Source organism: Protopterus annectens, chromosome 6.part0 (genome assembly GCF_019279795.1).
Source record: "Protopterus annectens isolate FY-2018-M chromosome 6.part0, PAN1.0, whole genome shotgun sequence".
Lineage (NCBI taxonomy): Eukaryota > Metazoa > Chordata > Ceratodontiformes > Protopteridae > Protopterus > Protopterus annectens.
The window spans coordinates 540,536,894-540,564,258 of record NC_056737.1 but is presented as its reverse complement, the minus strand read 5'-3'; positions in this window follow the sequence as shown (position 1 = coordinate 540,564,258).

The following is a 27,365-nucleotide window of genomic DNA, read 5'->3' as shown; positions in this document are numbered from 1 at the left end:
GTATTGCTATAAAGTCTTACCCTGGGATTCAATAAAGCTTACATGGAGTGTAAGAATAGTGCAGCCGCTCCTGCACGAAATATGGCCGCTGAGCGATCCAGTAAACAAGCCTGGAAATGTGCACGAGCTCGGCAGCACTATTTTTGCATGGACACCACTGAATAATGCTAATTATTTCATTTGCTGGTAAAAACCATACAAATGAGGTAAATTAGTGATTCAGTAAGCAGGCAGGCATCTGTGCAGGAATAGTGTTACCAGCAGAAATGTATTCGGCTACTAGCAGAATGCATTTCTGCAAAAATCAAAATGGAGGCATGACAGCTCAAATAAAAGAATGTATTATAATCTATAGGCATGCCAATGGACAAATATATGGCCATTGGCATGGAAAAGTGTTTCAATTATACAAAAATAAAAGTTTTTTTTTTGTCGATCTTGACCTTTTAAGCATAGGACAGCGACACGCAAACGGGATTGTGCTGAAAATATAAAAAAAAAAAGTTGAAAGGGCATTTGTAAGTGAAATCTGCAATTTGCCATTATAGTTTATGGTATGCAGAATGAAAACAATACCAGGGAACAGAGGTTGCTAAGGGGAAAGGGTCTGGTGTAGTGTAGTAACTAGGGATTAAGGCAGTGGGGTATGCAAATAAGGGAATTTTACTGAATTTCAAAATGTTTCTAAATGCCAAACTGCACCTAACCATGTAGGTGCTATAAGGGAGTGGTGTAAGCAGGAGGAGCAGCAGACATGAAAAGTGTGTGTGTCATGCTTGATGTAAGGACATTGGAGTTTCATGGCTCCCAGATAAGCTTAGCTAAACACAGCTAAGCAATGGGGTGTGTCTGAGGCTGTATTGACTTATTCCATGAAATGAAGAGCATGTTCACATCCAGGGAGGGCCATTTCTCAGTATTTACATTAGCTAATCAGATTTGCATGGTGCACACTGGGTTTAAAACAAAACAAAAAAAAAACCCAGTAATAGCAGGACTGTTTACATTTGGGCACCGGGTTTGAGCGGCGTGCCTTGGGGCTTAAAAGGGGAGGAAATCGTAGGGAAAAAAGGTAAAAAAAAAGGGAAATAGCAGAATAAAAGCAATCGAGTCCAAATTTCATAGCTAGCAGGTGGACTGCATTATAGTCAGCCAATCATACAGGCAGGATCTGCAGCACAACACTATAAACTATGGAAACACCTTACAGTCTGTTTATTCCCCACAAACTCTGCAGCATTGGTGTACACATGCGGGGGAAGTTTAACTGGAAAAATGTTAGGGGCTGCCATTGTTTAATCCATCAGTATGTGGTAGAGGCTGAGGGAAGTGATGAAGATAATGCTCACAACTGCCACAGACCAAGGAGGAGAAGAGTGTTCAGAACCAGGGTAACTAACCAGGGACTACATGATCTGGAGATAGTAGACAACTACAGGGTGGATGCAGACATACTGCAGCAAATCATCGAGCTGTGCCAGCCTCAACTCAGACCCAGAGCCAACAGAGGGGAACCCATCCCAGTGGATACCAAGGTACATGTAGCCTTAAGAATACTAGCTACAGGGGACATCATGGGGGTCTCACAGGCATCCACATCCAGGGTACTCCACCAGTTCCTGGATGCTATTCTACAACATGCCTGTGAGCACATTTGCTTCCCCAACACCTGTTAGGAATGGACCAGCTATATGCATCTCTTCCTCCATGTAGAATACCCGGAGGTACTGGGTGTGATAGACTGTATGCACATTCACATCAAAGCACCACCAAGTGAACAGGGTAGGGTCTACATAAACCACAAGGGCTACCCCTTCATCAACTGCCAGGTCATGTGCAATGCCCAGGGCATTGTCATGAATTGTGTGCTGGCAGCCCTGGAAGCTATCATGACTCCCACATCTGGCATTCGTCACAGCTGTACCAGGCATTTGCCAGTGGGGACATCCCATATGGCCATCTCATGGGGGATGCTGGCTATGCACTGGAGCTGTGGATGATGACATCCATCAGAAATGCACACTCCCACTTAAGAATGCCATAATGAGGCACACCACAAACCAGGATCATTATAGAGCATGTGTTTGGGATGTTCAAGTCACGGTTCCCCTGCTTTGACATATCTGGAGGAGCCTTGCAGTACTCTTCAGTCACATGTGCACACATGTTCATAGTATGTGCCATGCTACACAATATGATCCTGTGGAAACAGCTGCAGCAGGAACAGCATGGGGAAGGGCCACACAGCCCACCAGCATTGCCAAGGTCCCCACAGGCACAGCGAGACTCAGAGGAGGAGGCCCCTGAGTCTGCTCCCGTAGGCAGACGGAGGCATCCCCAGTATGCCCAGGCCTTGGGAAAGAGGTAACACATAGCACATACACTGACACTGTAGGGACTCAGGGACTGACACCTCTTCCTGACTCGCACACACAGTAAAATGGATGACACACACATCACATTACCTGTAACTTAACATGTATAGGCAGTGTACTGTGTGCATCCAACATAGGCAGCTCTCAAGCACCATCCTCACAACTGCTGCAGTTACAAGGTAAGTCAGTCTTCTTAACAATAAATGAATGGATTAGTATGTTTTGGTAGCATATTTATGGTAATGCTGCATGCATGCAAGAGAATGGGGTGGCCTACTGGGATAGCAGCAGACAACTGACAGCTATGTGGAACACCAGGAAATGTTTACACAATACTGGCTTCCCCACAGTATGCAGTATCATTTAAGGTAACAAATCCAACTGCAGTATATGTGGGGGGCCAACTAAGGGGGGGCATAGGTCACATGCACAGATGTCACAGTGGGGATCTCATACTCACTCCCAGACTCACACAGCAAGTCAGCCGTAGAAAACCATAAAGGAATGTCTGGCAAAGGCACACAAATGATGACAATGATGGAATATCCCCCTACAGACTTAAACAGTGATATCACAGCAGGCCTTGCAGTAAGACTCTCAGAAGGGTAAGAAGTCTGAAACTGAATTGTATGGCATTACAATCTAACCTGTGGCCTCTAGTGATATACCTCTATTCTCCAAGACAGAGCACAATACTATGCTAAATGGAACCAAAATGTAAAGCCAATACCAACACAATCCGTGCAAATGTATACTGTTGACAGGTGTGCACCCCCCAATATTCACATAGAAATGCAGTAACATGTAAGTTTGTAGGGTAATAGCAGCAGAGCACACATCACCAGGGCTGTCCCAATCAACATGATAACTTGTTGCATGTCCAAAATATGCAGAGTCAATGAGCTATGCATATGTGTGGGAAATACTTGTCACGATGTGGGCAGCAACTTCTCATGGCTGTTGTGTCCTACTGGCTTAGGTACAGTACTATGATAGACAGGGTCATGTTCCACGAAATGCAGGGCCAACTATTTTGCATGTCAGCTACACCTACAGTGGGAGTTGTGTACACTATCCAGATGTCAATATCTATTACTGCCAGGAAGCTGAACAGGTCATGTACAGGGAGCCACACATATGAACAGTACACAGGTTGGAGTAACCTACATAGTGGCTACCATACCACACAACTGGACAGACCTTCTGCAGAATGTACACAGGTTTGCATCATATTTGTGGTGTCTTTATTCTGAAATGGTGGTTGTCTGGCAAATCACTAGCAAACCACGAAAGTCTAAAGTCAGAATATATTGATGGATTGTAGTGTCTCAGACCTTAAACCCAGTAGAAAAATGCATGCTAATCCAAAATCTGTTATTCTATCACCCTTCCAGATTTCTAAGGCAAACATTTAAAAGTGTTCTGTATATTTAGGCCTTTGTCACCCAATGATGCATGGCTTTGTCCAGCTGTCTGGCTCACATATGTAGAGAGGTATGGTACCTACTAGTACAGCAGTGTGTTCTGTCACTTATTGACACCTGAGGGAGGTACACTGCCTGACAGCCTGGGAACATATGAGTTAAAGAATGCACTGCCTCACCACAGATACCCTGCAGCAGTCTTACATGGCCTACAGGCCTCTGGCAAAGGCCCATGTATCACCCATAGTGCTTTTGTAGGGAATGTCATGGGGTCCATACTACCAACAAAACACAGTCAACAAAATGCAAACATAAGGCCATGCTGCTAAATGCTAGTAGCATACCTCTCAACCGCATAGAGGAAGAAATCTGGACAAAGCCATACATAATGGTGGGATAAAGGCCCAACTATAGGGACACAATTGAAATATTGCTCTCATAATGTTAGACAGTTAAAAGAATAACAGAGGGGGTATGCAGTAGCATTGATGTGATTAAGGGTGTGAAGTCTGAAACTCTAATGTTCTGTCAGTATTCCCTGACTGCAACCCTGACTGAATTGCAATAAATGTGGTAGAAAACCACAATGTTAAGGGAAACCAATCAGATATATGAGACATGCATCTGGATAATCTATGAGAATCAGTACAGTTGCTAGGTATGGCCACACCAGGATATGATCTGTCAGGTAAGAAGAATACTGCACAGGTAAGAAGAATACTGGAATTTATAAACTAAAATGCTATGGAACAACTAGTCACCACTCCCACAAGAGGGGAAAACATACTAGACCTGATCATTACCAACATGGGGACTCTATGCTCCATACCAGAAGTATATCCCTCATTGGTAAGATCAGACCATAAATTAATTTCACTGGATATCCACATCCCGACCCCGCCCCCAGCCCAGAAAACCACAGTGAAAAACTTCTCAAAAGCGAACTTCACACTTCTCAAAACTGAAGTGGAATCCTTCAAGGCCCCAGGGCCAGTGGAAACTAAGGCCCAAACTGCAGAATCCTATATAAACACATTCTACGGACATCTCCAGGAATGCATGGATCATGCTATCCCAAACAAAATCAAGACCCAATCACCCAAAGGCAGGCGTCCAGTCTGGTGGACCCCAGATAAATAAACTGTACAACAGAAGGAGGAAGCTACTACATGATAGAGCAAAATCCCTAAAAGGGAAGGCATCTCTGATAAGTACTAGCAAAAAATTACGATCCCTCATAAAATCCTCCAAGGCCAGCGTCGAGAGAAAAATTGCACAGGACACTAAAGACAATCATAAGGCTTTTTTCAGTTATGTTGGGAACCTGGGATGCAACTCCCAAACTTGTTCTGAGTTGATTCTAAACGACAAAAAATACACTGAACCCACAGACATCGCCAATATCCTGGCAGACAGGTTCAGTGCAAACTTCTCCACCCCCCCCCCCCAAAGAGCAAGTATCTATCCCGGCAGAGTGCAGCCTCCCAAACATCTCTGATGCTCAGGTGAAGGCCACCCTCTCCAAAGCACAAAACACTGCTTCCATGGGACCAGATGGCGTCCCGGGTTGCGTCCTACATGAACTCCAAGAAGAACTAATCCCTCAAGTAAAACTGCTGTACAATCTCAGCCTCACTACAGGCTATGTGTCCAAAGAATGGTGTACAGCAACAGTGGTCCCACTCCACAAAGGTGGCACCTCTGCGGACCCTGGAAACTATCGCCCCATAAGCCTGACTAGCCTAGTATGCAAGGCTATGGAGAGGATCATCATGGAACTCATAAACAAAGACATTGGGGATCTACAGACACTAGATCCTACCCAATTTGGCTTCGTCAAGGGCAGATCCTGCCTTTTGAACCTGGTCGACTTCTTCAAAACAGTCACCAAGGCCATAGATGAAGGGAAGGTAGTCCACACAGCCTATCTGGACCTCGCAAAGGCATTTGACACAATACCCCACTCGGGCATCATAGATAAGCTATCCAGCCTAAATATAAACCCCTATGTCACAAGATGGGTTGCAAACTGGCTCAAAGACAGAACCCACAGAGTCAGAGTTGCTGGAGCCATTTCAGACTCGAAATCGGTCACAAGTGGCATCCCACAAGGTTCTGTCCTGGGACCTCTCTTGTTTGGTATTTACTTTTCTGAGGTACAGGCCAACATGGGAGGACTATGGCTCACCAAGTTCGCAGATGACTGCAAACTGGGCACCATAATAAACTCTCCAACTGACACAAACATCCTTCAAAAAGGTCTCGCAGAGATGGATAACTGGTGCCAGAGCCATGGTCTAAAGCTAAATGCCAAAAAGTGTATAGTCATACCCTTTGGCAAAAACAATGTGCCCACAAATTACCACATAGGTGTTAACCCATTAAGTACAGAGAAAGTAATTAGGGATCTGGGGACCCAAGTTGATAGCAATCTCTCCTTTGACAACCACATTGCCAAAGTGGTTAGAAAGACCTTCTACATAGCCCACCTCATCATGAAAGGATTCACATCTAGATCAAGAGAGGTAATCGTGCCCCTTTATTCATCCCTCATCAGACCCATCATAGAATACAAAGCCCCCTTTTGGATGTACCTTACCCAACACCTGCAGCTATTAGAAAGACCCCAAAAGTACCTCACCAGGAGGATCAAGGGACTCAAATAGATGCCATATGCTGCTCGGTTAAAAAAACTCCAGCTCTACTCAGTTGCATACCGCCTACTTCGAGGCGATCTATGCCTGACATATAAAGCTATGTCCAACCCAGAATTAATGGACATGCTCCACCTCAGTAAATCTAAATCCCTTAGAGCCACGCACTCGAGGGACTTGAACCTCAGCACAGAAATAAATAGAACATGCTGGCAGGACAGACTCATAACCCAGAGGCTCCCTTTGCTCTGGAATAGAATTCCAATTCATGTTAGGCAGAGCACCTCACTGACTCTCTTCCAGAAGAATCTTGATGAGTGGATGGGGGATCGTAGGTTTGTCCTGGGGATTACTTACGTGTCACTATTAGACAGAGGCACAGTAAACTAAACTTTATAAAGGGGACAGTATACTCAAATCAAGGGGTGGCGTAAGCCGAACACAATCGGGCTAGGCTTATAAATGCCCCAGGGCAGATAGCCTAGTATGAACCTATGAACCTATGAACCTATGAACCAAGAGATCCACCACTAGAATATCACCAAGGTGCTGGACCTTTTACACAGCTGCATCAGTCAATTGGCTGTAGTCACACCTCCCAACTGGCCGGATTGTTCAGGAATGTCTAGCCTTTACCTCATAATATAGGACTGTGCATCATCCATCTTGTATTTCTCTGGTAAATAACTGTGATGATCCAATTATATCTGTCAGTAGGTAATGACACAATACAGTACAGCGTCAAACATTACATATGTCACGAAATGTCTGCTAAAACAAACCCTGTCACTCAAGCAACTCATACATTGATCACAGCAATAGTTACAGTCCCCCACCAATGCTTGGTCCATTGTTTCCCCATACTGGCAGCCTATCTCCAGATATCTTGCACAAACAGGCTGCAAGGTATGGATGTAGAACACAATACCCCGAACTAGAGTACAACTATCCCTGGAATGGATTCCAACACTTACTATAGAAGGTCATACTGGGCATGTTCCTGCACTTAGTGAAGAGAAGCCCATGTCTGAAACCACATTGGCCTATCTATTTCTGTATTGTGCAAATGTCTTTGCATACACACAGCTATGTAAACCTAGCTGTGCCACACACACACACATCAGACAGGATCACACACAGTCAACTGTAGGTGGCACATATGTGGTATATCTGTATCTGTTGTGTGTGATACACACTCACATATATATGGGAAATATATTACAATATGCCAATCATACACATACATAGACATGGGGAAGAGAGGGACAGACAGTGATAGAGTGAGAAACATGGGGAGACATGCACAGAAAGCGAGTCATACACAGGGATACTTTGAATGGTACAGAGTGATGTCCTGCTGCAGACAGTTGCATACCAGTTGTAAACACTGGCATGTGCCAGCATCAAGATGATATTCATTGTCTGATGGTAGTGAGGTGGGAGTTGGAATATCACATCACATATCTTTGTGTGTGTGTGTGTGTGTGTGTGTGTGTGTGTGTGTGTGTGTGTGTGTGTGTGTGTGTGTGTGTGTGTGTGTGTTTGTACTTCTAAGTATTATGATGCCTTACCCACCCAGTACACTTCCCATTGCCCTACTTTACAACATCTGCCAGTGTCATTCACCTTAGAAGTACCTTTGGACTAGCTTCAGTCCTGTAAGCTCCATAGCATGTGTAATAACTTGTAACACTTTCATACAAATAACTAGATAGGGAGGGGTTCTAATCACAGTCCCGGCATATGTAACAGTGGTTGTGGGTGTGTGTGTGTGTGTGTGTGTGTGTGTGTGTGTGTGTGTGTGTGTGTGTGTGTGTGTGTGTGTGTGTGTGTGTGTGTGTGTGTGTGTGTGTGTGTGTATGTGTGTAAGAATAAGTGTTTTAGTCCGTTCCCACCCAGTACACCTCCCATTGCCCTACTTTGCAAGATCTGCTGATGTCATTCACTGTAGAAGTACGGTTATGCTGGTCTCTGCCCTATAAGCTCTGTGGTCTGTGCGATAATTGCATAACACTATAGCACAAATAATTATTTAGGTAGGGGTTCTACTCTCAGTCCTGGCAAATGTAAATGTTTTGTGTTTGCAGGTTAAAGATTTTGAGCCTGTTCACAGCCAGTATACTTCTCATTGCCCTACTTCACAAGATTTGCTGACGTCATTCACTGTAGAAGTACTGTTGGACTGACCTCTGCCCTATAAGCTCTGTAGTGTGTGCAATAACTGCATAACACTGTAATGCACATAACTATTTAGGTAGGGGTTCTAATCTCAGTCCTGGCAAATGTAAAAGGTGTGTGTGTGTGTGTGTGTGTGTGTGTGTGTGTGTGTGTGTGTGTGTGTGTGTGTGTGTGTGTGTGTGTGTGTGTGTGCTTGTGTGTGTGTGTGTGTCTCTGTGTGTGTGTGTCTTTTTAGGTTAAAGATTTTGAGCCTGTTCACACCCAGTACACTTCCCATTGCCCTACTTTAGCAGTCCTGCTGATGTCAGTCACCTTTTAAGTACCTTTGGACAGCCCTCACCCCTACAAGCTCTGTGGCATATGTAATAATTGTGTAACAATATAGTACAAATAACTAGTTAGGTAGGGGGTTTAATTTTAGTCATGGCAAATGTGAAGGTGTGTGTGTGTGTATTTGTAGTTTAAAGATTTTGAGCCTGCTCACACCTAGTACACTTTCCATTGCCCTACTTCACAAGATCTGCTGATGTCATTCACTGTAAAAGTACGGTTGGACTGGCCTCTGCCCTATAAGCTCTATGGTGTGTGTGATAACTGCATAACACTATATTACAAATAACTATTTAAGCAGGAATTCTAATCTCAATCCTGTCAAATATAAAAGTTGTATATGTGTGTGTGTGTGTGTGTGTGTGTGTGTGTGTGTGTGTGTGTGTGTGTGTGTGTGTGTGTTTGTGAGAGTCTGTGTGTGTGTGTGTGTGTGTGTGTGTGTGTGTGTGTGTGTGTGTGTGTGTGTGTGTGGGTGTGTGGGTGTGTGTGCGTGTGTGTGTGTGTGTGTTTGTACTTCTAAGTATTATGATGCCTTACCCACCCAGTACACTTCCCATTGCCCTACTTTACAACATCTGCCAGTGTCAGTCACCTTAGAAGTACCTTTGGACTAGCTTCAGTCCTGTAAGCTCCATGGCATGTGTGATAACTGTGTAACGCTCTCATACAAATAACTAGATAGAGAGGGGTTCTAATCACAGTCCCGGCATATGTAACAGTGGTTGTGGGTGTGTGTGTGTGTGTGTGTGTGTGTGTGTGTGTGTGTGTGTGTGTGTGTGTGTGTGTGTGTGTGTGTGTGTGTGTGTAAGAATAATTGTTTTCGTCTGTTCCCACCCAGTACACCTCCCATTGCCCTACTTCACAAGATCTGCTGATGTCATTCACTGTAGAAGTACGGTTATGCTGGTCTTTGCCCTATAAGCTCTGTGGTCTGTGTGATAATTGCATAACACTATAGCACAAATAATTATTTAGGTAGGGGTTCTACGCTCAGTCCTGGCAAATGTAAAAGTTTTGTGTTTGCAGGTTAAAGATTTTCAGCCTGTTCACAGCCAGTATATTTCTCATTGCCCTACTTCACAAGATCTGCTGATGTCATTCACTGTAGAAGTACTGTTGGACTGACCTCTGCCCTATAAGCTCTGTGGTGTGTGTGATACCTGCATAACACTGTAATGCACATAACTATTTAGGTAGGGGTTCTAATCTCAGTCCTGGCAAATGTAAAAGGTGTGTGTGAGTGTGTGTATGTGAGTGTGTGTGTGTGTGTGTGTGTGTGTGTGTGTGTGTGTGTGTGTGTGTGTGTGTGTGTGTGTGTGTGTGTGTGTCTTTTTAGGTTAAAGATTTTGAGCCTGTTCACACCCAGTACACTTCCCATTGCCCTACTTTAGCAGTCCTGCTGATGTCAGTCACCTTAGAAGTACCTTTGGACAGCCCTCACCCCTACAAGCTCTGTGGCACATGTAATAATTGTGTAACACTACAGTACAAATAACTAGTTAGGTATGGGTTCTAATTTCAGTCATGGCAAATGTGAAGGGGCGTGTCTGTATTTGTAGCTTAAAGATTTTGAGCCTGCTCACACCTAGTACACTTTCCATTGCCCTACTTCACAAGATCTGCTGATGTCATTCACTGTAAAAGTATGGTTGGACTGGCCTCTGCCTTATAAGCTCTATGGTGTGTGTGATAACTGCATAACACTATAGTACAAATAACTATTTAAGTAGGAGTTCTAATCTCAATCCTGTCAAATATAAAAGTTGTATATGTGTGTGTGTGTGTGTGTGTGTGTGTGTGTGTGTGTGTGTGTGTGTGTGTGTGTGTGTGTGTGCGTGTGTGTGTATGTGTGTTTGTAGGTTAAAGATTTTGAGCCTGTTCACACCCAGTACACTTCTCATTGCCCTCCTTTAGCAGTCCTGCTGATGTCAGTCACCTTAGAAATGCCTTTGGGCAGTTCTCAGCCTTATAACTTCTGTGGTGCATGTGATAATTGCTTAACACTATAGTAGAAATAACTAGTTAGGCAGGTGTTCTAATCTCAGTTCTGACAAATGGGTGTAATTGTGTATATGTGTAGGTTAAAGTATTTTGTGGCCTCTCTCACCCATTACATCACACATTGCTATACTTTACAAGGGCCGGTGATGTTCCTCACCTTAGAAGTACCTTGGGACAGCCTTCACCCTATAAAGTCCATGGTGCATGCGATAAATGCATAACACTGTAGTAGCAGTAACTAGAGAGGCAGGGGTTCTAATATCAGTCCTGGCAAATGTGTGTGTGTGTGTTGGTGGCTGAGGGTGTGTTTGTGTGAGAACCATATCCATTGGGGGTGGGTTTTGTGATTTCTTTCTGTTACCCACACAGTACACGTCCTAATGTCCACTTTACAAGGCCCACTGTTGTCATCCACTGTAGAGGTATCTGTAGATACTCTGCAGCCTTATAAGCTCTGTGCCATGTGCAATAATTATATAACAGTATAGAATAAATAACAAGATAGGTGGCCCTTCTAATCCTTGTATACCACTCCCCAATCAGGAATCATGGACAAGCACACTCAGCTAGGCCTCAACCCCTATATCATTAGATGGCTTGCAAAGTGGCTCACAGATAGAACCCACAGTGTGAAAGCAGTGAACTCCATGTCAGTCTGCCGACCAGTCAAAGTAGAGTCCCACAGGGTTTGGTCCTGAGTCCCCTCGCATTTGGGATCTACACCTCTGAAGTCCAGCCCAACATGAAGGTACTCTGGCTGACAGTGTTCACAGTCAACTGCAAGGTGGGTGCTATTATTACCTTCCTACATGATGTTGAAATCCTGCACAAAGGCCTCACTGAGACCTATGACTGGTGTCAGAACCCTGGACTTTGGCTTAATGCCAGAAAATGTGCCACCATCCCCTTTGGGAACAACATGATTCCCATGAATTATTACACTGATGGCAGTCCACTGAACACTGAAGTTGTTATAAGAGAACTGAGAACACAGGATGACAGTGAGCTCTCTGTTGACCACCACAGTACCACTGTGTTCAGTATGTCCTATGTATCACATCTCTTAAGGGTGTTGCATCTAGGATGTAAGAGGTCATTGTCTCCCTGTACTCCCACCTCATTAGGCCAATCAAGGAGTACAATAGCCCATTTGGTATGTAACCCATTGAAGATGTGCAATGACAGCAGAGGCTGCAAAAGTACCTCACAAGGAGGATGCTAGTCCTTAAACACTTGCCCTAAATGGACAGACTCAAATAACTCAAACTATTCTCTCTCATATTGGCTACTTAGAGACAATCTCTGCCTGACTTGCACAGCCAAGTCTGACCCAGCTCTGTCAGGAATGTTACATCTGAAGAAAGAAATCCATCCACACCACATGCCCTGGAGACCCCAACCACATTTCCAGAATCAACAGAACATGCTGGAGGGACAGGTTCACAACCCAGACACTGTCCACACTATGGAATAGACTTCACATATATGTCAAGCAGAGCACCTCACTGTTTTTCTTCAAGAGAAATCTGGATGAGTGGATAAGGAATAGAAATACCACTCCAGGGATCACTCCAGTGGCTATACTCATTAGACACACTGGGGGCTATCATCAGGTGGCACGATGCCAGAATATTCCCATGGATTAGGTCTGTAAAGGCTCCATGGCCATTCACTTAGTACATACCTATGAAGTTATGAACTTATGGCTCTCAGTACTGGCAAATGTGTGTGTGTGTGTGTGTGTGTGTGTGTGTGTGTGTGTGTGTGTGTGTGTGTGTGTGTGTGTGTGTGTGTGTGTGTGTGCATTAGTGTGTATAAAAGTGTTTGTGAGTGTGTAAACATGTAGCTGAAAGTAGTTTGAGGCCCTTCTCACCCACTACACCTACCACTGCCATACCTTACAAGGTCTGGTAATGTTGTTCACCTCAGAAGAACTGTGGGACACTCTGCAAACTATAAGCTCTGTGGCATGTGTAATAAATTCATAACACTGCATTAGCAATAACTAGATCAGTAGGGGTTCTAATCTCAGTCCTGGGAAGTGTGTGTGTGTGTGTGTGTGTGTGTGTGTGTGTGTGTGTGTGTGTGTGTGTGTGTGTGTGTGTGTGTGTGTGTGTGTGTGTGTGTGTGTGTGTGTGTGAGAACTATATCTTGTGTATGTGTCTGAGTGAAAACTATATCCATCGTAGGGGTGGGTTTTATATTTTTAGGCCATGGTACTGCCAGTACACATCCCAAGGTCCACTTTACTAGACCTGCTGTCTTCATCAACCTTAGAGTTATCTGTTGACACTATTCAGCCCAATAACCCCTGTGCTGCATGCAGGAACTATGTAACAGTATGGACTGACTAACAAGATAGGCAGGGCTGCTAATCTCAGTCCTGGAAAATGTGTGTATTTGTGTGTGTAAGTATGTATAACTGTAAGTGCAAGTATTTTGGTACATTCTCACCCAGTAAACCAACCATTGCCATACTTCACAAGACATGGTGATGTTCACCTTGAAATTACCTTGAGACTCTCTTCACCCTGTAAGCTGTGTGGCACATGTGATAAGTGCATAACACTGTAGTAGCAGTAACTAGATAGGTAGGGATTCTAATCTCAGTGTTTGCAAATGTGTGTGTGTGTGTGTGTGTGTGTGTGTGTGTGTGTGTGTGTAAGAGCAGTATCCTTTGAGTGTATTTGAGTAAGAACTATTTTCATTGGGTGACCATGGTTTACAATTTTAGGCCATGATACTCCCAGTACATGTCCCAGGGTCCACTTTACAAACGCTGCTGTTCACATCCACCATAGTGGTATTTGTGGATACTCTTCATCTCTATAAGCCCTGTACTGCAAACAAAAGTTTCGTAACATTATGGAATCAATAACATGATATGCAGGGCTGCTAATGTCAGTACTGAAAATTGTGTGTGCACTGGTGTGTATTGCTGTGTTTGTGAGTGTGTAGACTCATAGGTGACAGTCTAATGACTCCTCTACACCCAGTACATATTCCATTGCCATACCTCACAAGGGTACATGATGTTATTCACTTTACAGGTACCTGGGAACAGTTATCACACTATTAGTTTTGTGCCACCTGCGATAACCACACTGTAGTACCACTAACTAGATGGGTAAGGGTTCTAAACAAAACACTGGCAACTGTGATCCTGTGTGTGTGTGTGTGTGTGTGTGTGTGTGTGTGTGTGTGTGTGTGTGTGTGTGTGTGTGTGTGTGTGTGTGTGTGTGTGTGCGCGACTGTGTGTGTTGGAACATTATTCTCTGTGTGTTTGGTCAACACAATATCTTCTGGGGGTGTGGATTTTGCCAGTCTGAGGTGTGTTCCACCCACTACACTTAATACTGTCCACTTCACAAGGCCTGCCGACATCAACCATCATGGACTTACCTGTACACACTCCTCAGCCATATAAGCTCTGTGGCACATGCAATAACTGTTATACAGACCTGGTAAATGAGTATGTATACAGCTGTACCTTGGCTCTGACATGATCGATGTGTTACCACTCTGCCTAACCCCTCATTGCCAATTTCGGCAAGGCCACCTCCTGCTGATTCACAGACACCTAGAACACAAGCAGAATACATGATGCAAGACTACATTCCGTCAGTAATGCATCATGCCTGAAAAAGTACACACACTCTGAAGTATAGCCATTACAATTGCAAGCTGATGGCACTTTACACAGCATTACATAACTAAACTGTACTTAATTCACCCTGTGCATCAGAACCATATTAGCATGTCCCTGCATCAGTGGTATGGATGACAGGGATGTAACACAGGTATCATCATATGCACAGGGTGTTGTATGGGTTTCCCAGAGGCCTAGGCTGGGCCATATGGTTGACATCATGTGTGTGTGTTTGGAGGGGTGTTCTATGAATGAGTCATGCAGAGGGTGTGTGTGTGTGTGTCTGGAGGTGACCTGGCTGTTATGGTGATGTGTGTGTATGTATGCACACAGTCATACCATGTGGCTTTCCTACACAGGGTATGTTGGGCAGCTGTGGACCATACATGCAGGGTGTACAGTTCACCATCTCTGGCCATGGACACAGGAACTAGTCCTGCCAGGGGTCTCACTGCCACCACCAGGCCCAAGACCAGATGCAGTACTGCTTCCCGATGGTGATGGCTGTCTGTTGGATCTGTGCCTCTGATGGGACCAGCCAGGACCATGTGCCCTTGGCCTGCTCCATTATGTTGTGGACAGCACCCCACCTTCAGTAGTGCTGGTGGTACTGCCACTATGAGATTGTGAAGGTGCATGGCTCTGTAGACTCTCAGCTGATGTTGCTGCTGACCTATGTCCACATGGCCATGCTGATCTCCCACCACACGATCTAGCACAGACATGCCATGGTCGAGGATTGCCAAGGTCTCACCCCACTGTCTATTCATGACTTCAGTATTTTGAAGTGTGGCCTCAACAAGGTCATGTATGTCTCCATGTAAGCCAGGAGGATTTGCATCCAAAACCCTGAGTATTTGTCTGGTGTTGCATTCATTACATGCCTGTGCATCTATGACAGCCCAAAACTTGCATCTTCTGACACCTGCTGTGGCACTTGCGATAGTGGCTTAATGGGCAGCAGTCCTCTGAGCACCCCTGTCCATCCACCTGTGTGGGACCTCACCTGTACTTTGGCTATGGCTAGTGGCTATGCCCATACTTGCCATATGCACCACACTAGCCTGTTCCATGCCACCACCTGCCAACTATCCATTATCTGTGACTGCTGACGACAGGGCATGTGTAGGCATTGTGACTGAGTGCAGGGACATTGTGGATGACTGTGTGATGCCAACCGATGACACAGATTCAGACCCTGACAACCCCACCTTTGCCACACTATGACCACCATCATTGTCAGAGTCTGCAGAGACACTGACATCAGATTCTGAGTGGGGGGGACCATGACCACCATGTCCACCTGTGAGGGGAAGACAAAATATGTAAATTAATACCTGCACTATAAGGTTTGCTGGTGCATACACATGCACACACACACACACACACACACACACACACACACACACACACATACACACACACACACACACACACACACACACACACACACACACACACACACACACACACACACACACATACAGGTGAGGTGGGACAAAGGCATTACACAGACCTCACAATAGTCAACTGGTGACATTCAGGACACAGACCACAATATACACACTCTGGACAGGCACTAAACATCATGCAGTGCAGCTCTTTCTACTTAATGTTACAACTAATATACACCTCTGGGATATGTGTGTAGTGTTAATAGGTGATGGGCCATCACCTAGCACACCCTGCACCCATGTACACATTATTGCTGTTCACCTGTATACCACAGTGTCAACTCCTACAGAATATACCTCTCAACTCTACAGAGTTTTGCTGAATGTCTAGATGTGTGGCTCATATATTTGGTCTGTTCCTCATAAATCCTGTGCTTGTCTGATACATTACTGGGATGATCTGATGATTGGCATCACTAATTAATGGCATGGTTTGAGTTTCGCACATCAACACCTGCAGCACATGTATGTTAAAACAAAACTGGTTACACTAACAACCTGCTAAGCTTACAGTGGATATAATAAGTCTACACACCCCTGTTAACATGCCATGTTTTTCTGATATATAACATGAGACCACAGAAATCATGTTATGACATTTCCCACATTTAATGTGACGTATAACCTATGCAATCCAATTGAAGAACAAACACATTGGTTAAGGGTAACATACAAAAGGTGAAATATGTACAGTAGGCTGGTTGCAAGAGTGTGCACACCCTTAAACTAATACATTGTTAAAGCACCTTTTGATGTAATAACAGCAGTCAGTCCTCTTGGAAAGGTGTCTATCAACATGGCACATCTCAACGTAGCAATATTTGCACACTCCCCCTTGTAAAAGCCTTCCAACTCTATCAGATTGTGAGGGCATCTCTTGTACACAACCCTCGTCAAGGCACTCCACAGATTTTCTATTGGATGTAGGTGAGGACTGTGGTTGGGCTATTCCCAAATGTTGATTGTCTTTTGGTGAAGCCATTTGTTGCAATGTGGATGTTTGGTTTGGGTGACTGTTGTGTTGAAAGGTGTAATTCCTCTTCATCTACAGCTTTCTAGCAGACACATGAAGATTTTGAGCCAAAAGGGACTGGTATTTGGAACTGTTCATAATCCCCTCCACCTTGGCTAAAGGCCCACTTCCAGCTTATGAACAGCATCCCCAAAGCAGGACACTGCCATCGCCATGCTTCAACATGGGGATGGTGTTCTTTTGGTGATGCACAGTGTTGTTATTGTGCCAAACAAACCTTTTGGAATTGTGGCCAGAAAGTGCAACCTTGGTCTCATTACACCATAACACATTTTCTCACATGCTTTTGGGAGACCTGATGTATTTTACTTGAGAATTTCTCCAGACCTGGATGTTGTTCTGTGTGAGAAAAGACTTCTATCTTCCAAACCTACCCCATAGGCCAGACACGTGGAGAATACGGGAGATTGTTGTCACATGTAGTACACAACCAGCACTTGCCGGAGATTCTTGCAACTCGTTTAGTGTTGCAAGAATCTCCAGCAAGTGCTGGAGATTCTTGCAACTCGTTTAGTGTTGCAAGAATCTCCGGCAAGTGCTGGAGATTCTTGCAACACTAAATGAGTTGCAAGAATTTCCAGCACTTGCCGGAGATTATTGCAACTCATTTAGTGTCACTGTAGGTCTTCTGGCAGCCTCTCTGATCAGTTTGGGTCTTGTCTCTTCAACACATTTGGAGGAATATCCTCTTCTTTGCAATGTCACTGTTGCTCCATATTTCCACCACCTTGTGATGACTGTCCGCACTGTGTTCCATGGCATATGCCATGCTGTGGAAATGTTTTTTGCCCTTCTCCAGACTGATACCTTTCAAAACTGAGATACCTTTGCTGCTTCTTAAGCTCTATTCAAAGAAAGGCTGTTGCTGTAGCAGGCAACTGAGTAAATGTCAGGTAAATCCTGGTAGGACAGCTGACTGTTATTTGCCGTTAATCAAGGAGTCTCTGTAATTGATGGCAGGTGTGTACCCAAAAGGACGTAATGCTGTAATTATATCAAAAGTTGCTTCAACACAGTATTATCTTCAGCCTGTGCACACTTATGCTTCTAGCTTCTTGTACATTTTTCATTTGTCATAACTGTTCCCATAACAGATTTGTTTCTTTTACAATTGAATTGCACAGGTTATAGGTCACATGAAAGGTTGGAAGAGTTTGGAAATGTTTTATTGTGATCTCACTTTAGTATATCACAAACACCTTGCATTTTAACAGGTGTGTGTACACCAGTTATATGCACTGTATAACACTAATTTATAGAATATGTCCCTAGTTTTGGGCCTTTGTCCCCCCATTTTTTCAGTCTTTGTCCAGATTTCTTGCAATGACATGTTGTGAGGTATGCTACATATATGTCACATTTCCTGCCAATAGGCCCCTTTGATGACCACTGTGTTGCAATGCAGTTAACCCCACCACAAGTGAACACGCAGATATCACAATATAGTTGAAAGTAACAGTTGTGTGCATGGTAAAATTCATGACCCTAACATACCTGGGGTACTGGTGAGCCACAACAGTACAATCCCATACTCACCACCTTCAGGCTGCTGTCTCACATCTAGACCAGAGGTATCTATGTAGTTGTGGGGGAGAGGTATTGTCAGCAGACTCACATTTGGCATTGGTACATGATGAATGCTACTTTCCTGCACATGTTCAGTACAAGCTCTGATAGTACTCAATTTGCTGTCTGTCACCATTGATGTGCACTTGTGTTCATTATTAAACCCCACCCACAAATGCAGTTTGACCTCACATATGCATCTAGATACTCTACAGAAGCCAGTATGACTGCTACATGATTCAATTTATGTGCATTGTGGCCTTACCTGGAAGCTCCTCGCCTGTTGCCTGGGTGCCACCCACCTCCATGACTTGTGTTTCTTGTGCTGGCTGGTATGTGGGGACTACCCAAAGGATGGCAAGGAGCTCCTCTGTTGCCATACGTGGGGTCTGTGTAGCAGGACCCCCACCTGTAGGGTTACGGTCCCTGGCCATGGCAGCAGCCCTTTGCCGGGCATGACATATCAGGTCAGTCGCACAATGCCTGCCTGATCGTATGTGCGGTCATGGTGGCCAATGTTGTTCACCCTGTGGACCAGCTCATCCCACAGGATGGTCCACTCCCACAGATCCTGTGGTCTATGGCAAAACATCACCCCATGGTGCTGGATGATTAGGTTAATGATAGCCTTATTTTCAGCTGCAGAGTACTGTGGCTGATGGACATGTGGCATGTAACCTGGAAGACATAAACAGGGAAACACATTACAGGACTTCATACATTGGTCAACGTTCTTTACAGAGCCTAAACATCAGCATTTTGTCATTAGCCACCATGTATGACCAAATCATACCCCTGCCATCTATGAGCACATTATGAGCTTGCATTGCACTCTTAGTACTGATGTGTCATGTTCCCCCCAGTGAGAGTCAGTAAATTGCATAATCCAACATTCATCTTTCACCTTTGTGTAGAGGGATGACAGTGGCCATCTTACTTGCAGATGGGATGGCAACGGTGCTCAAGCATTGCTTGAGTACAGTGTGTAATGGAGCTGGGAGCATTATGCCTGAGTTCATGCAGGATGCAGTCAGGGATGTTATCATGTCCCACGGAGACTTATTTTGTTGCCTTTGAGCAGGCATTATGTACCTGCTTCCTGATGATGGGGGGGGGGGGGCAGTGGGTGCTGTGCATATCCATCTATACTGTTGGTGGGACGGGGGGTGATGTTTTCCCTTAACCTGTATGCAGCGGGATGGCTATAGCTGTGCTGTGTGTGTATGTGGTGTGATTGACCACCAGTACAGGGTGGGTTGTGTTGTTGCCTCTGAGATTGAAGACATATGTGAAGACAGTCTTGTGATTGGCCTTGGTGGATGTGTCCAAGTTGTACTCATAGTTAGCCTTACAATGACACACATGTGATCTTATATGCTTGTTCAAACAAAGGTTGACCTACTTCCAAGTTGATGACTGCTCCTAATTGTCCTTGTACAGCCAATATAGTGACTGATTATGTGGTTTGTGTATTGCTGCTGTCCACCAAAGGGGATTACTCCACCATGGTGGAAGCAGGTTTTATAAGTCAGGTATTGCTGAGTCCATACAGCTATGTAGGTGCTTATATAGCTGTTTGTTGTAGGCATGGACACATGGTCATAACACAGTTGAACACCTCTCCAATTACAACTGGATAATCATGCTTATTCTAGCAACCATGTTTGTGTTAGGGCATTTCAACAACCAGTAGCTGTTGAAATCTATGTCTGTTGGATGCACTGAAACTAAGATTACATACGTGTACAGCATGTATAGCTTATTTACCTGACATTTTGCATCACGTCTGTTGTTTTGAGGCTTTCAGGCTTACACCTACTCATACATACATGTGCACAGGTGATACCTGATATACATTTCTGTTCTATGTCAGTATGGCACACTGTATTTACACACTTCCTGCTCAGTCATACCTCTCGACCTGTTAGAGCAGAACATCTGCAGGACAGCACACATAAAAGAGGGGCAATGACACAGAGTTACTGACACTTTGATAACATTGATGTAACACACTTAAGTTAGTCAATAGCACAGTAGGCTTTGCATACACAGAAATACCCTGGAGGATGGCTGACACTCATATGTATGCTATTATGTTCTGATGTCAGTCATCACAGATTTGCCAATTATTTGCAGGGCATAACCCAACTCTTATGAGTAAATGACTACAAATATGAGGCAGACATATGGTCAGTATGCATAACACTGGACAGTTGAATGGCATGACCTAAGTATATCACATGCAGTTCAACACACACGTCTGTGACAGTAGTGTACAATGTGCATACCCTGTATAGGTCTCTCAGATCTGTGAGACAAACATGTTTAGCATACCTGCATTCAGAAGTAACATATGGATATCTACGAGATCCATGTAGCTGGCATAGCAGTGTCATAGTCAGTATTGTCTGACAGACACTCCAGTAGTAGTCATATGTGAGCCATCCATTCCTGGGGTGACTGAGGGCCATGAGCTGTGAACTATGTCACTGTAGACAGACCCAGATGCTATGGCCCTAGTTGCTGATCAGCAATATATCAGTACAGCAAGTCTTGTTGAGACATATTTGTTAAACTTCCTATTTCCCATAATTATATACCTCCTACTGCATTCCATTACATGCTTACTTGTTTAACATACCTTTTTTTTTCCAAGTATAGTTTTTGAGTCTTTTTATCTTATTCACGGTCTGTGTGTGTATCTGTCTGTCTCTCTCTTTCTCAGATGTAAGGTATACATCAGTTTTGCATAGGCAGCTTGCCTTTTGTAGGTCATGCGCATGAGCAGTTGATGGCCTGTGCACCAATTGGTGTCCTCTACTTGATAATTGCATGCAGAACAGCTGTATTGTTATTCCTATAGCCAATGGCATGGCAATGCACTCATATAATTGAGTACTTCATGTGGGCGTTGCCCCTTTTCCTTGCCTGTGAGGAGGACTTCATGGAGGTGTGTGAACAACAGCATCACAGACAATAGTTGGAAATACCTCTCACAACTTCAACTGTGGTGACAGCCCAACTACATTGGGGAGAAAGTCCCAGACTTGGGGACAGAATATACGTATTGCTGTTATACATCTGGATTCATGTTAGATTAACAGGGTTTGTGTGGACATGAATAGTCTGAGTGGGTCTCAATCTGACAGTGTTATGTGGTTGACATAACTCTCAACTGTAGGGCTATCTGCAGAATGGCCATAGGTTGAACTCTTATGTTTGGTTTGTTCCTCCGAAAGTTGTTGACCTTGGCAAATCAGTAGCATACCCTGGGTATTGCAGTCAGTACATGATAACTTCCATTTGTATTTCTGATTTCATAACCCTCAGTTAACATAGGTTACAACAAACCCTGTAACACCAGCAACTTTCTCAGTTTATAACAGTAATATTTCAATAATGCCCCTGTGTTTGGGCCTCTGTCCCCCAGTTATGCCAGGCTTTGGCCAGATGTCATGCAGTAAGAGGTTGATAGGTATGGTATATCATTAGTTAGTGCTTTCCTTCCTGATATCATCCCAGTGATGTAGCGGAATACCAGACATGTTATGAGGAAGGGGCCATATATATGAGGACAGAGCCTGGACATTCTGTGTGAATCTGTACAGTTGGGGTCTGTGTATGTGTAGCAAATGTTAACAGACTGTCAGGATTGTGTAGCAGTGTAGTGTGTACATGTTTATTGCGTTGTGTAAGGTGGGTGATACATTTAAGTGCCATGGCTCGTTTTCTATCTGATTGTGCATGCTGCTCCAGTTTCTGCTGGTCTATCAGCTGTATATGTTTTTAGGGGCAGACTGAGGAGTTAGAATACACTCTGTTACTTGGGGCAGTATATGTAGGGGTACTGTGTGAGTGTCAAACATGATATTTATGTTCACACAGTCATTATACTCTACTGTTTATTTGGCTTACCAGTATGTCACTGTGACTGTGTTGAAATTGGTTGTGGGCATGCAGGATCACACCGGTGACTGTTCTTCACTACTGTTACATCCCTGTAGTGGATGGTATATTTGCAAATGCATGTGCAATTTCCCATAGCTGACTTGGGGTAGTGTTGTGTCAGTCTGACTGTAGTTTGGACGGTGCTTGGTGACATGCTAAGTAGCTCAGTGTACTTTCCCTACTGTCATGTTATGCCCAGATATTCACTGGATGTCCAGTTGTCTGGCTCATATCTTTGTTCTGGTCCCTATAACAGTTGTGTATGTCTGACAAATCAGTGGGATGGTGTGAGGATTTCAGGCACTAACTACTGAGAAGCAATTGAGTCTTGGAGTTGTGCTATTTTGGTCAATATATGTTAGAACAGACAGTGTTACTGTAACAACTGTCTCAGCTTATCTAGTCAGGTATTTCAGATATGTCCCTATTGTCATGGCTTTCTCCCCCACTTTGTCAGGCTTAGTACAGATTTCTTGCACTAAGGGGTTCTGAGCATACCTCTCAAATGGCCGGATTGTTGCAGAACATCCAGGTTTATTGCTCATATTTTGTCTCTGTTCCATGATTTATTCTAATTTCTCTGGTAAATCACTAAGATGATCTGAGGATGTCTGTCAGTACATGATGACATAATTTCAGTTCCAGACCTCATATCTTTCAGAACATGTATTCTGAAACAAGCCCTGTTACTCCAGCAACTTTCTACATTTTTAAGGGCAATATGTGAAATATGTCCCTAGTTGTGGCCCATTGTCCCCCATTTCTTGCAGCCATGGCCCAGATTTCTTGCACTAACAGGTTTGGAGGTATGGTACTGAGATATGAGTGCAGCACATGGTATGAGCATGTGTATATATATATATATATATATATATATATATATATATATATATATATATATATATATATAAATGTGTGTGTGTGTGTGTGTGTGTGTGTGTGTGTGTGTGTGTGTATGTATGTGTGTATGTATATATATATATATATATATATATATATATATATATATATATATATATATATATATATATATATATATATATATATATATATATATATATATATATATTTTTTTTTCATATACATGTTTCTCCATACATATATATCTGTATATGTATATATAAAAAACCTGAGTGGTCACACAGAGCTTTTTCTACTGTTGAATGACTCTACTGCATGATATGTTTGAAAAAGCTTTAGAAATTTCCACAGCTCAAATGGTGTGGTGGTGCATTGCTCTGATTGTAGTATGGAGCGTCCTGGGGTTGAGACTTGACAGTGCTGAATATTTTGTTGCTAGGCAGAACAGTGGCTGATGGAGACAGTGTGGTTAAAGCAGTTTTAACTGGCTTTTTGCCACTTACACCTGCGCTAATTCTTTTAAAAGAAAATAAAAAGGGATTATAGGAAATTGGTGAGAAGGGGGCACACAGAGGGAAAAACAATATGACAAGTAGCTAGGGATGTGCAGAATGGATGCAGGGAAGGTCCATAGCTGTCCATTTCTTAAACAGCAGCAACTGTGCATTTGTATGGGGTTTGGAGGTGAATTTGGATACTCAAATCACAGAGAGAGGGGTCAGGACAACAGAAATGTGTTATCAATCCAGCTGGACTGGATTACATGTCCAGTGGACACTTGTGCAAAATGGACAGCTATGTATGGGGCAATAATATTTTGGGGGACAAATGCCCTTTTGTCTTAATTAAGGTGAGAGTGTGATGTTGGGGAAGGATTGTTGGCAAGTCTAAGGAGGTAGATTAGGTAGGGAGATTGACAAGACACACAGGACAGCAGACAGGGGTGGGGTATGACACATGTAGGGGGTAAACACCTTGGATGGGGAGAGGGTGTTTGGGAATAAGAGGCCCATAAGCCTCCATATGAATATGGTGGGACTGACATCCCCACCTGCAGCCAGTCATGACTGCACCTTCACAGCCCCAACAGGGCTATTGTCCTGTACTTCACATACATATATCTCACACAGTAGTGGCCCCCAGACCAATCCTTGGGGTACACCGTTGTGGATGAATGTACTATTAGAGGTGGGTTCTACTACTTTGACTGAGTAGCTGCTATCATTGGGCCAGTTAGCTACCCATCTGGTAACCTACAGTTTGGTGCCTAGCTGTGTAGGCTTATATATCCTGTCCACCTGGGGATTAGTGTGAGAGGATTGGGCTAGGTGAATGTAGGCATTGTTAACCATCTTCCCCTCATCCCTGTGTTCGTTGACTACTGCAGGGAGGTCAATCAGGTTTCACAGGCCTGATCTCCTTTTGACAATACCATGGTCTGTGTGCCCAGCCATTTTGATGTTGCTGATGTCCCTGTTCATAATGTCCTCGATATCTCCTCCCATGCCCTTGCAGAGCAGGCTACTTAGGCTGATGTGCATCATATTGGCTGGGTTGGTGGAATGCTCCACCTTTGTGTATAGAGATGACAGTGGCTGTCCTCTGTGCAGGTGGGATGACACCAGTGCTCAGGCTGTGGTTGACTACATTGCAGAATGGCTCTGGCAGCCCATGCCTATGTTCATGTTGAATGCAGCCAGAGATGGTATCATGACTATGGAGACCTCTGTGTGTTGCCTTTCAGCGGACATTATAGACCTGCTTCCTGATGATGAGGGGAGGGGGCAGGTGCTATACATGCACATGTGTACTACTAGGGAGACAGGGAGTGGTGTTTACACTTCATGTGTCTGCAGCTGGTTGCCTATATCTATGCCATATGTGCATGTGGTGTTACTGACCACCACTACTGAGTTTATTTGTGTGTTGCCTCTGGAATTGCAGAAACATGTGGAAGGCCTAGTGATTTGACTTGGTAGATGTGTCCAATTTGCACTCAAAGACAGCCTTAGGGTACATCAGCTGTGCCATTATTTGCTTGTACAGACCAAGGTGACATTGCTTCCGATGAGGCACCTGTTCCTTCTTGACCTGTCCAGCAATTATTTCCACCTATTATGGTATTTGTGTATTGCTGCCTTCCACCACAGGCATTTACCCTACCTTCAGGGGGATAATGTTGTCCTGTCAGGTATTGCTGAGTCCATACAGCTATGTGGGTGCCCACATAGTATTGTGGTGTGGACCTGGACACTGCTGCTAGTTCCAACAAATGGGACACTGGCTGTACAGCTACTTCTACCTACTCTGAGAGGATTTATAGTTATTTGTGTACAGTTCATTCTGTTTGACACTGTAAGGGGGCAGGGGAGATGATAACCAAAACAGTGATGGCTATGTGGTCAGATATTACCAAGGAGGATGGCACTGTATGAGGGCTACAGCGACTACTCATGTTGGTTAGGACCAGGAACACAAGATTTCCACCTGCCATAGGAGTGTTGACCAGCTGATCCACTGCATTGCCATTGACAAAGCCAAGGAATCTATGTGCATTCATGTTCCGGTGGCATAGGTCAGCCACACTATGGTTGGGTATTTGAAGATACCCAGGAGCAGGGTAGACAATTGAATCCCGACAGATTCCAGCAGGTCTCAATAGGTGGGATGGGTGTCCATAGTCATGTTTGGAGGCCTACAGTTAGCAATGAATTGAGTAGGTGTATGGTCAACTGTTAACTGCACTTGGGATGTCACTCATATGACATAGTATCTGTCCAGCCTGGAGGTGTGTATGTGTATACTAATGTTCAACACTCCACCTCCTGTGGCTTTGCAGGCCTTCATTTGGGGTCTACACATATGATGGGATGACTGACCTGGCAAGGTTGGTGTGCTCCCCACAGCTAGAAAGCAAGTGTCACTGACTGCACAAATGTCAGCATCCTAAAGGATAAGGTACGCTTGCATTGACATGGGTGTCATGGTAAGACACCTAGCTCCTGTTAGAGCAAGACATCTGCACAAAGGCACATATCACTGGTGGGCAAAGACCAGTAAACAGTGTCACTTTATGAATCTAGCTGAAACATACTTAATTGCCAGCAAAGACGGTGTCACATTCACAGATGTACTCCGCAAAATATGACATCTGGCAATGAAATGTATACTGACTTCTTATGACTTCAATCTTTAATGGGTTGCCAGTGATGTGCCAGACAATGCTCAACTATTTGAGGCATTGACTACAAATATGAGGCAGACATGTGGTCAGTCTGCAATACTCTGGACAGTTGTCAGGTATGGGCTCAGTATATCACAAACAGTTCAACACATACATCTGCACCTGTTGTGTAGTATGCACATACCCTATGCACATCTCTTACATTTGTAAGACAAGCATATGTATCAGAGTAGCATTCACAGGTGACATATGAGTAAATACAACATACCAGGTAGCTGGCCTACTAGTGACACACTCAGTATTGGACAACAGAGACCCAAGTAGTAGTCATATATGAGCTGATGTTTGCTAGGGTAACTCTGGGGCCAGAAATGTGCTCAATGTCAATGCAGGCTGGGCAAGCAGTAGTGGCAATAGGTGCTGGACAGCAGCATGTGAGTCCAGCAGGTCTTGTTGCAGCCTAGTGTTTAATGTCCCATTTGACATCATCCCCCTTCTGCATTCCATTACATGCTTACATGATTGACATACCTGTTATAGTGCTCAGGAGTTCGCTCACACCAATGCAAATGGTTAGGTTTGTGTGGTCACAGTCTGTCTTTGTGTAGATGGGTTGAGACCTGTGTTGCATAGGCAGCAGCTTGCCTTTTCTAGGCACTGCTCATGAGCATGTGATGTTCTGTGCACCAGTCTGTGTCTCGCACTTGC